Below are 12,871 nucleotides of genomic sequence, written 5' to 3'. Positions count from 1 at the left end.
CCCAATGCACTTCATCGTTTGATCCTTCACAGCTGCATCCATGAGTATTGGTTGTGGATCCAAGCAAGATGAAATCTGTGCTAATTTCAATCTTTTCTCCATTCATTATTATGTTATCTATTGGGCCAGTGGTGAGGATTTGTGTGTGTGTGTGTGTTTTATATTGAATTGTAATCCACACTGAAGGCTACAGTCCTTGATCTTTATCAGTGAGTGCTTGAAGACATCTCCATTTTCTGAAAGTGAGGTGTGCCATCTGCACATTGACAGCTGTCAATAAAAATAAACCTTACTATAATCCTAATGCCACATCTCTACATATGTTCTTGCTTCTCCGAGTATTTGCAAAACATACAGATCGAATAGCATGGCGAGAAGATACAGCCCTGATACATATCTTAGTGTTCTTAATCTGAAAGCTCTTAGTCTGGATATTGAAACTTGTTCACTTTGGCCTAACCCAGTGGCATTTGACATACCCATCACATAACTTCCAACATCACGGCAAAACACAAGCTACCACAGTACAAAAAACTGACAGATAAGTGGTAAGACTAATAGATAACATCATTATAAATGCACAAGAGATTGAAGTTGTCAAGTATTTCATCATGCCTAGATTCATAATGCTCAAGGAAGTAGGAGGCCAGCATTGTACCAGTGCAATACATTGAGTAACGCTGATGCACAAGGCCTATTTAAAGCATTTCAAGCTATGAAGTTACTTCCAGGAGAAGGTGTACTTAACCCAAATGATATTTTAAATTTTCTCATATATATGTGAAAGTTGGACATTCACCAGGGAAGACTGATGTAAATTGATGCATTTGAGTTACAGAGATAGTGAAGAATATTGAAAGCACCATAGATTGCCAAAAGAATAAAACAGTTTGTCATGGAAGAAATCAAGCCAGAAGATTCCTAAGTGGCAAGGATGGTGAGACCTCTTCTCATAGACTTTGTACATGTTGTCAGCAGAGAACTGTCCCTGAAGAAAGACCTTATTTTTAATAGAGGGAAAGCAAAAAAGAGGAGGTTCCTCAACAAGATAGATTGACACAGTAACTGCAATAATGAGATTAAGCATAAGAAATTTTGGAAAGATGACAGGTGACCTAGAAGTGTATCATTATTCTGTACTTAAGGGCCAAGTAACATTCTACATTGTTAATGCCAAATCATCCATTTCTCCTCCATAACTTAGGTTCCTATGTTTTGTTCTTCATATTTCTTATCTCCTCATCTACTTTGAAGTATATCCAATTTAAACTATCTTACATGCCAACTTCATGTTCCATTTACCATTCATTTTGGGGTTATTTTAAGAATGAGAGTACATTTATTTCTCAAGTATATACATTGGCATTATTGTTGAATCTACTGGCCATAAATTCTTCATTCAATATCCTGGTTTTATATTTGAATTACTATCTAACATTAAATCTATGCCATCAATTAAATAGTCATATAATAAAAGAAATCATTACATTTAAGTTCTTCAAAATTTCAGTTTCAGCATTAGGTGTTTGGGATTCTACATCATAATTTTCAACTTTTTTAGAGCAAAAAATAATTTTAATATTTTTAAATGGACCTCAAATTCATTATTTTTACCCTGTATCACATCCCATTCTAGTTATTCATTAAATGACAAGAAACTACACTACCTATATACTATGAAATCAAATTAATAATAACATGCATAATCTGACTACCCATATACTATGAAATAGAATAAATAATAACATACATAATCTGTTACCTCTTTTAAAATGTTTTTCTCAAATATTTAGACAATAGGACAGAAACAAATAAGAACTACTCATAGTTTTAGTTTTCCATTTCAGTTGAATGTGTCAAGTATTTAGAAATTATATTTAAAAAATGAAATGCTAAGAGTTTTTAAATGCTTACTAAAAATAAATGCATTATATTTTGAAAACTAAATAGAAGTGAAATGCAAGTTTTTCTGCTTCTAACATTTTTAAAACAAGAATCATTTATTAGTAAATACTTTATGAGAAGACAATTTATATCAATAAATTTATTACTGTGAAACAGTCAATAATTTAATTGATAATTGCACCTAAAATGAAACTAGGTGATATTGAAAGTATATGTAAATAGTATAACATGCAATTGAGAAAAAGCAATGATTATTTTACACATGCTATGGTTTGATAATCCACTATATGATCTGATATAGCAAATATGAAATGAAGTACTGTCATATAATTTCACATTCTATAAATTGAAAAATTATTCCAATATAGGTCTGATTTTTTTTTTGTTGTTTCTGTTTAGGATTTATATACAAAAGAGCACACAAATATAGTTCTACTTCTTTGTTTTTGCGTTTATTTATTTTTCATGCTTACATTTTTAGTAGGATTTCCAGTATATTTTTCAAAGCACTAGTGAAGCAGGTATCTCTGCTTTGATATAATTTTAAGGGGAAAGTTCTCACTATTTCTTTCACGAGACAGCATTATCTGTGGCTATTTAATAAATTGTGGTAAACTGAGGGACCACATCAGAATGTAATGCAGTTAAAATCCTCTGTGTTCAAAGTTACAGGTAGGGCCTCATGGTTATGAGATATAAATAAATGTTAATATACATTATCATGACTGAATACAGTCCTTCCAATAACCCCCCATAAGGGAACTGTCACAAAGAAGTTACCATCAAGGATGAATCATTCCTGAGTCTGACTCTTCACATCGCCTGAAGAATATCTGTAGATAAGAGCAATCAGGTTCTATAACATGACCCACAGTCAAATGTAGCAAACACTCTTCTGACATTTTTGACTGATATGGTTCACAGACTGCTCCCCTGGGAGGGCTCAGGAGCATCTGAGTCAGACTAGCATCAGGTCAAGATGATGATTCACCTCATTGTTTATTACGTTACCTTCTTATGCTATTACCCATTGACTACGCACTATGTTCGCTGTAAGAGGTGCATACTTTTTGAGAGCTCTGTAAGCCCCATTATATGTAGCCATTGGAAAACACATTCACAGTCTTTGTCCTGTGCCCCACTGACTGTCTTATTTTCAACCATTGTGATGGCGCTCCTGAGGGTCCCGTTCTTGTGTTGGTGAATCCATACACCCACAATAAATATCTCTTATATTCTTGTTTGCTTAATTATTTTATCATGAAAGGTTAATATTAAAAATTGAAATTTGTCTTTTATGCATCAATTAAGACTAATACATTGATCTTTTTTCTTTGTGACAAGGTAGTATATTGTATTGACTGACTTCTTTATTCTGTACATATACTTCTGTAATTACACTTAATGGTGCATCATACTTTTAGTATGCTGTTGGACTGACCTATGCTTACATCAGCACCACTAAGGCCTGTGTATAGCATATATGGAACATTGAATTGATTTTTTATCACACTCTTTTTTAAATAGACAAATTTTAATTTACCTAAATGGAGAATTTTGAAGAAATCTGATGCTATCAAACATCTGGTCACTCATGTAGCTGCAATTTGTTAGAACTCAAGGTAGCTTATAGTATTAGGAATTTAGAAAAATAAGATCATTGTTATACTTTCCCCAAACCTAGATTGTTCTGACCAAGAATATTCTCACTCAATAAGCTATAATTCGTAAGCTACCAAAAAATGATCTTCCTTCTAAAGTTGAAATGGGAGAATATGACATTTAGAATGAAAAAGTAAGGTAACCTGTAGATGATCAATATTACATATAAGAGACCTTCAAGAAGTTGGTGGAAAAAAATCCTATTATCATCTAATTCCATTTTTCCATGAAATCTTTAAAGTCCCTTGGCATCACTGTCATATTTCAAGATTTCTTACATAAGATAGGAGTTAGACTCAACTTCTATTTCACACAAGATGAAACTGTGGCAAAGAGATGTTAAAAAATCATAGAATGAGAAGCATTAAAAATAGAAATTCTAATTCAAACACTAAAGTTCTAAATCCTTTATTGTGAATAGTGAACTGTACTTTCTACTCTAAGGAATCAGATTTCTAGATGGATAATTCGGAAAGTGGAATGCACTCAAGATAAAATGTGGATGCACATTTATACACACATAGGAATCGACAAATGGTGGTGAGGTGATAATATATCAAAATGTGTATATGTACATATGAATATAAGTAAAAAATATTGTTAAATATTAGAACCATTTATTAAATAAAAATATGCTAACATGAAGCTGTGGTGTCTCAACAGTCTCCATTTCGTTCGAGGCAATTCTGGTGGTTATTTTGTTGCTGTTAGGTATCAAGTCGGTTCCAACCCACAGTGACTCTATGCACAAAAATCTGACTGTTACTTGTCTGTGGGATCAATGATATTAGCCAATAATTTGAGTGTTCTCTTGGGTCTCCTTTCTTTGGAATGCGTAAAGATAAGAAACTCCTTCAGTCAAAGGGCCAAGCAACTGTCTTCCAAACGCGAGAGCTTCCAGAGCTCCTAACATTTCCATTGGTTGCCGGTGCCCTGTTTTTGACTAATGAATTCGATGCGGTTTGAACTGCCTTCAGCATCAGTGATTCCTGTTTCCTCTTTATGCCACCTTATGCAGTGGTGGACGGTTCACTAGTTCTTTTTAGTACAGTGACTTTGTGTATCTTTCAATCTTCTTTATATGCTTCCTGCCGAGTTCAATATTTTGCCCATAGATTCTTTCAAAATTCTAACTTGAGCCTTGAATTTTTTTTCTGGAGTTATTTCAGTTTCAGATATAGTGAGTGGGTTCTTGTTTTTTGGTTTTCTAATTCTCTGTTTTGAACATTTCTTTATAATATTTGGCTTTGTTTTCTTGAGCTACCCTTTGAAATATTCTGTCCAGCTTTTGGTCTTTATCATTTCTTTCATTTGCATAATCAACTGGATAATTAAGAGCACATTTAAGAGTCTCTTTTGAAAGTCATTTCTATCTTTTCTAGATGTCATCCTGAAGGGCATAGGTTTTGTCAGTATTTAATGCATCAAACCTGTTTTTGAGATGTTCTCAAAATCAGGTATGATTGACTCAAGGTTGTATTTTGGCTCTTCTGAAGTTGTTTTAATTTTCTTCAGCTTATTGTTCAACTTACATATGAGCAATTTTTTGAGATTTATACTTTGCACATCCCAAGTTCTCAGCGTTAGCAATATTTTTGCAGTGGTTTCTCCCTACCTTGTTCCATGTTCCCTGAACAAAGGATGATCCCCAAGCCTCCATTCCCACAGGCTTTATCTGACTGAGCTTACTGTAGATGCCTTCACTCTGAAAAATAAGCTCCTCCTCAGTAACATTTTACATGCCATTAGCCCAAGAGGACCACCCTAGAGCATTATCTTGGGCAATATTCTGCTTCCACTTATTAGCCGTTCAGTATCTACCAGTGTCTCAAAGCTCTTTCCTCCAGAGTTAGAGGCAACTCTTTCGTCATCATTGGTTCTCAGTCTCAAAGCTCTCTGTGCTGAAATCTGTTCCCTTTGGGTGGCACGACTGGCATTTGAAATCATTGACATATCTCTCAACATCATAACAATCCACAATACAGCACAGTAAGATGAATTGACAGATACATGGTAGATCATGGTATTTACATCTCTCTAAATATGTTCTGAAGAATTCTGTTTTTCTATTTATACCATATCTTTTCATGATCCAAATTGCATTAATTTTAAATATTCTTTGAAGTGTGGACACAAAAAGATTTAGAATGCACACTATTAGGGCTACAGGATACATATAGTTGAATTTCACAAAAAAATCTTATTGAATTCACTTTTTGAATTCTAGCATATTGCTACTCTTAAAGACGTAGCAGCTGTGTTGACATGATGGGGCAAAACCAAAACAAAACAAATAACCTACCTTGATTCTTACCAATGGAGTTTTTTTTAACTTCCTTATACTAAGTCCCATCAATCTTTCTGTGAATTTTGATAAAATCTATTAAGTTTACCCTTTTAAAATAATTTTTAAAATGACACCCTTTGAGTTGATTTCTCAGTCTTGACTTTATCTGGAACAGCAGACACACTCAGAAGACACTCTTGGAATGGATCTTATATTGTAGGCACCAAATGTGACAAAGAAAAATATATCTCCGGAGAACATGTATCTAGATGTTTACTGACCACAGAAATTTTGTTTAAGAATACCTTATCTGCAGTCAACCCATACATGTGTGAACATGAATTCTGATACTGTCTTTTATTTACCAGAGTACATATAAATTCAATGACCTTTTAGATACTGATTCAAATGAGACATATATATTTCAACTGTATAAAATGAAATAAAATAATTTGCTTTTAAAAAACACATTTTTATTGGAACTTAATCTAAATACCATATAATTCAATACTTCAATCATCAGAATCAAACATAAAACTACCACACCCACCCACAACAAAAGTAAATCAAACAGGATCTACCTCTGAGACAAAAATATGAAGTAGTGGGCCATGAAATACTTTTATAAGCACAGAGGACACAAAATATGAGATTATTATATTAGAAATTTTAAAAGACAGAGTGAATATTAATATTTAAGTATATAATTAGAAATAAGCATGCACTTCAGAAAGATTGAAATTGCCACTTTGAAGAACATTTTTATAATTGGAGATGAGACCTGAAACTGTTTCAAAGATAATTGATAGACTGGGTTTCACAATTTTGAAATAAAAATGGTATAAGTTTTAAAATTATATATAAATGTTAAACATATTAATTAATTCAATAACTACTACTTCAAATTAATAATTTTACATTAATTGGAAAATTGATGAAAAGTAAAGATTAAAATAAGAATATAATTAATCACTTTTATTTTAAATGAAATATTAATGCAAGAATTGGGAAAAATGCCAATATTATACTTAGAGAATACATTTCCAGAGTATTTATGAGGAAAAAATACTGTGTTGTTAGCAAGGAGCAGGTCTATATTTTAGAAAATTATTTGCAAAGCTTTATTTCTTTTTCTCTTCAAAAATTTTTAGCAATATGTGTTACATATTTTTGGAAAAATCCTTCCAGAATCTAATAAGCATCTTCTCATATGTTAGTTTTCATATTAATTAACTCTTGTTTACTATATTTTCATTAATTTATGTATAATCCTTGATTACTATTTCATTTGACATCTCTCTATCAGTATCTCCATCAATAAACATTCAATCATTTATATTTTATACCATTTTAGGTAATGAATGCTCATAATTCTGACATATTTTTTCACTTTGGAAGATGAAATTTGCCGAATTACTTTTATTACCTATTTCTAGTTGGATTTATCCTCTCTAAAATTCATATATATATATATATATATATATATATACCTAATATATATATTATATAATATAATTCATGTATAATATAATATAATTTATATATAATATATGTAAACCTTATTTATAAATATATATATAAACCTAATTTTCTTTTGCCATTTAATATATAAATGGCAAAAGAAAATTAGGTTTATAGTATCATTGTGTCAATCACTCATTAGATTTTATCACTTAAAATGTTTGAAGGTTGGCGGTATGATTATATCAGCAAAAACATGAACTTATTAAATTATTATTTATTTAGTTTAGTGGTTCATATGTACCTGAAAGTTTTCTTTTTCTTAATAAAGACAAAAATTTATTAATTTCTTAATATTTCTATTTACTATTTTCTCAACTCTAAGCTTGTGAACATGATTGTACAATTATGAAATATCAAATAAATGTACATGTGAAGGAACCTCAGGAGAAAACATGTGTTATGAGAAAGCATCGATGCAGCACAGTTTGGAATGGGCTATACTGCTGTTTAGAGAATAACTTAGATTCGTTTGGGACTATCCATCTCCAGGGTATCACTGGACTGTTGCAGAATAATTATATTCTAGATTCTGAGGCAAGCAGTAACTTTGAATTGTTACATTCTTAATATTAATATAAAGGAAATATATTATTTTGTATAGCACGAGGTCTTTGTGGTATGTCATGTCTAAATATGAAATGCTGTCTGGTTCTGTACCTTCCCCATGATCATCCTCAAATTAAACTTGGGTTTTTATCTCTGGATACATGTACTTTCAGATATCTTGTAAAACTGAAAGCTCACTGAGTCAACGTCCTGATATGCTCTTGAATTTTGGAAGTTAAATTTATCTGTATTTTATTAAATTGGAAGTAAAAGGAAGCAGAAGGGAAGATGGTTATTTAGTTTACTTTAGATCCTACTATAAAAAGCCATCTCCAAAATTTGATCACTATATAGTATAATAAAGTTTCCTGTTCAAGCACAGCATAAATGAGCACAATGGGGAAGCTGAGTTTGGCAGATCTCTCAGTGTTAGCCTAAGGATTCATTGTCCACCCATCTATTAACATTGTACGATTAAACACTGAGTTGGAGTAAGAATTTAAGAATAAAAAGATTTTTCTTCATGAAAAAACCAAATGTGTATACTCACTTTGTGTTAAACTAGGCCAAGGATAATGTCCAACACAGATGCAACTGTGTATGCGATATGTTATCAGAGAGAGAGAGGAAAAAAGGTACTTATGTAGCCAGAGTCTAGCAGAGGGCAAAAATATATGTAATGAGATTTTGTTACAATTCATCTATAGTATTTTTTTAATCTCATGCAAAGAATAAGCCCGAAATCATTATATTCGTGAAAGGACATTTCTAATCATTTATCATGATCTAGGGAAGTGCACAGGATATAAAAGTGAAAGAAAGGAAATTAGAATAAATATATTAGAAGATAAGAGTATAGTATGGTGTCTTTCTGTTGTGTGATATATAATTTTTGTGATCATAGAGGAATTCTGAACCCAGTTATCACTTTTTTTATTGAAGTATGCTATTGTTCCTAATGTGTTGTCCTGACTAGTTACTGTCTAGTGTTTCCCCAGTTCCCCTCAACCAATGGCGGCCTCTTACATGAGTACAAAATGCTGTCTGGTTCTGTACCTTCCCCATGATCAATCACAGATTAAAGTTATCTCTAGTTACATGCTGAAGTATTTTGGACCAATTTCTGTAAAGATATTGAGAAAATCATTTTAATTACAGAATCCTGCTATTTTATTACAGAAAATTTTAAATGAAATGTTTCACTTGTTACAGACAATGGAATCATATTGTAATAAAGATACATAACACAGTGATTAATGCAACAGTCTGAGACCAAGCTTTCTGGCTTTAAGTCTCAACTCTACTCTTTGTTAGTTTTCTCAAAGTTCCCACAGGGAATGGCTACAGAGTAAAAGCCGAAACATTGGATAAAGAATATTGTGAACAATTCTGGAAGAATATCCTTTTTTAACATAAGAGCACTAACCAACTTTTTATTTGGAAGATTGAATAAAAAGTGTGACTTGGAAATTAGCAGTTCGCCCCCCCCCCCTGTAGAGATATATGTAAACATGCTTTCCTGGAGACATTTGCTTATAGTTCAGTGTAGAGACTATCACTTCTCCCTGAGGAATATTTTTATTCCAAAATAAAGGCCTGTATCCTTGTTGGAAGATGACCTATTGTGCTAGCTACCATACATAAATACTGTCATAATTCTAAAGTTCACTCCTTTGTAACCTTTCAGTATGGATAGTTGAGTATTTGGCTCTTCTAAATATCACTTCTTTAGGAAAGGAGGAACAGACCTTGCATACTCTGTAATTAATAAACTATCTGGTCTTTGATCTGTAAATCATGTTTCTTATGAACGTTACTCAAAAAATATTTTAAAAAAACTAACAAAGAATTGTAATATCGTTACGAACTACAGGAAAACAGCTGCAGGCTTTTAGAGGTAGAAAGAGGAAGACGAGGGGAATGGTGACTTGAAAACAGCAACAGTATTTACTGCCAATCTGGAACATTAGTTTTAAGAGAAGCATTGATTATTTCTATTTCATTTCTTCCTTTCTGATTTATTGCTGATATTTCACATTGGTCAAATGAAATTAGAAACCAGAGAGAAAATAGTCTATTGATGTATTTCCTAAAGATTACCCTGTAAGTGCAGAGTTGAGTGAAGAGTCAAACTGAAAGACTAAATCAGAGGTTCTCAACCTGTGGATTACGACCCCCTTGGGGGTCAAACGACACTTTCACAGGGGTCGCCCGATTCATAACAGTAGCAAAATTACAGTTATGAAGTAGCCACGAAAATAATTTTATGGTTGGGAGTCACCACCACAGGAAGAACTGTATAAAAGGGTTGTAGCATGAGCAAGGTGGAGCACCACTGGACTAAATGGACATCCAATATTCAACTGTGTTACATGAGATAAGCTAAAGCTATTTTACTTGTCTGAATTATAGACAGAAATAATTCTTAAATTATAAGTTTGCTGACAAAAATGAGCATTTTTATGGACACCAAATGAAGACTACTTGGGTGATCTGTATAATTTAGAATGATTTCTTTAGTCAGTAATAAGCTTTATTTATAATAAATATCAAATGGATACAAATAATCTCATGACAGTTTAGTTTTATTTTAATTCATTAAATATCTCTAAGATTTCCAAAAATCTACTTTTCTTCATATTATATTGCAATAATCTAGTTGCAGTATAAAATATAATAATTTAATATGCAATATACAATATATCATTATATTGTAATATAAACTAAAATAATACAAATTCTTTTATTCATATGTCTTACAAGAACCATAAGTCTATTGGAAATGAAAATTCAGAGGTTGATGAATACAATTATCAAAACATGAGCACATAGTAAAAACGTGTAATTTTGTAAATGTGAGTATAATTTAAGTTTAAATTATAATATAATATATTATGTAATATAAAACAGTATGAAATTATAAATGTAAGCCTGTAATATTAGTCATATCAAATTTTTTTCTGTTAACTTGAATGAAATGACTGAGTTTGGAATAAATTAGACAAGGATTTCACTCTCTAGAACTACAACAAATATTTCTGTAATATTCTATTTAACTTGTACAATGAGAATTCATTTTTCACATCTCAAATTTTTTTCAATTCAAAACCCAGAAATTAAAAAGCTAACACATCTAATAATATTTAACTTAAAATTTTAAATTTTATTCCAAAACAAAAACAAATGAAATGCAGTTTACATTCTTATAGATCACATATCTTATACTTAAAATACTGTACTCTTTTCTTTTATGCAAACATTTTCTCAATTTGAGGTGTGGTTGAATTTCACCCCTAAAGATTCTTTGGAGTATACATTCTTCACTGGTACACATTCATATATTTCCTTATTCTATATGAACTGCCTCATGTGTAGCATGTCTTTTTTACTATAGTTATGTGCTATTTAAGATTCACATTTAGTTATGTGAAATAAAACACTATATGATTTGAACATTGTTTGAACATGCTATACTGGTGTGGTGCTGCTTATTTCTTTAAGCATCTCAAACAGGCTTTATATTTTGTGAAACCAACTATTTTTCATTTTAAATGGCTTCATGATCATACAAATATTAATTCTACACATGGAAAACACACAAATCAAATTCAATATATCTGTTGGAAGAGACTATGGAGGAACTCAATATAATTTTCCCAAACAAGTCCAGGGCCGATATATTGTTCATGTGCAGGTTTAATTGGAAACTGAAGTAAATTAAAGTTAAGTCCACGAGAGGCAAAGTATAACCTTGAGTATATTCTATGTGAATTTAGGAGCAATTGCATGAACAGATTTGATATGTTGAGTAGTAATAACACGCAGGGCAGATGAATTATAAGATAAGATCAAGAGTAGCATATATAAAGAGAGCAAACAGTCACAGAAAAGAGATAAATAAGAAGAGACAAAATGTGTACCATTTGAGACTCTGAAACTTGTTTGTGAGTGTAAGGTTGTTAAATCAAATGATGAATTTAAAGAACTGAACAGAAACTCTTTTAGGACAGCTCAAGAAGACAAAATAACATACTATAATGAATGTGCAAAGACTTAGAACTCAAACTATAAAAAGGAAAAACATATCCAGCATATCTCAAGCTAAATGAGTTGAAGAAAAATTAAAGTCTCAAGTTTAAGTAATGAACTATTTTTTGAGCAAAATATTAAATGACACTTGGAACATCAAAAGTAGATTTATGAACACACAGAGTCATGGCACTGAAACTAATTGATCCACTTAAAACCTCGCAAGAGGCAGCATATGCTTAGGACCCAATGAAATTAAAGGAAGATGTAAAAATTCCAATGAAGATGCTAGCATCCCCCCAAAAATCCCCCCAAAACTAGGATCCATGAATTGACAGAGTAACAATGGAAATACTTTACCAAGTTGATGAAGCACTGGAAACACTCTTCCATGCTAGGAAACTTGGAAGACAGATACTTGGTCAACTGACACGAAGAGATCCATATTTGTCCCTATTCCAAGAAAAAGTGTTCCCCCAAAATTTGGAAATTATTGAACAATACGATTAATATCACATGCAAGTCAAAGAAAGCTGGATTAATTGGGGTATATGGCATTGGGGACATCTTTATTGTACTCAGATGGATCTGGACAGAAAAGCAAAGAATACCAGAAAGATGTGTACATTTGATTCATTAACTATGCAAAGCCACTAAATAGTGTGGATCATAACAAACTGTGGACATCAAGAAGAATGGCATTTTCAGGACACTTCATTGTGCTCTTGGGCAACCTGTATAATACTGGCCAGGAGACTAGAACAAGGAAATATTGTGCCACTTACGATCAGGAATGATGTGCATTGGGTTGTATCCTTTTACAATACTTATTCAATTTGTATGCTGAGTAAATTATCCAACAATCTAGGCTATATGTAAAAGAACAGGGATAAAGGTTGGATGAAGTCTTAAAAACAC

Source organism: Tenrec ecaudatus, chromosome 11 (genome assembly GCF_050624435.1).
Source record: "Tenrec ecaudatus isolate mTenEca1 chromosome 11, mTenEca1.hap1, whole genome shotgun sequence".
NCBI classification, from domain to species: Eukaryota; Metazoa; Chordata; class Mammalia; order Afrosoricida; family Tenrecidae; genus Tenrec; species Tenrec ecaudatus.
Note: the sequence above shows the minus strand (reverse complement) of the source record.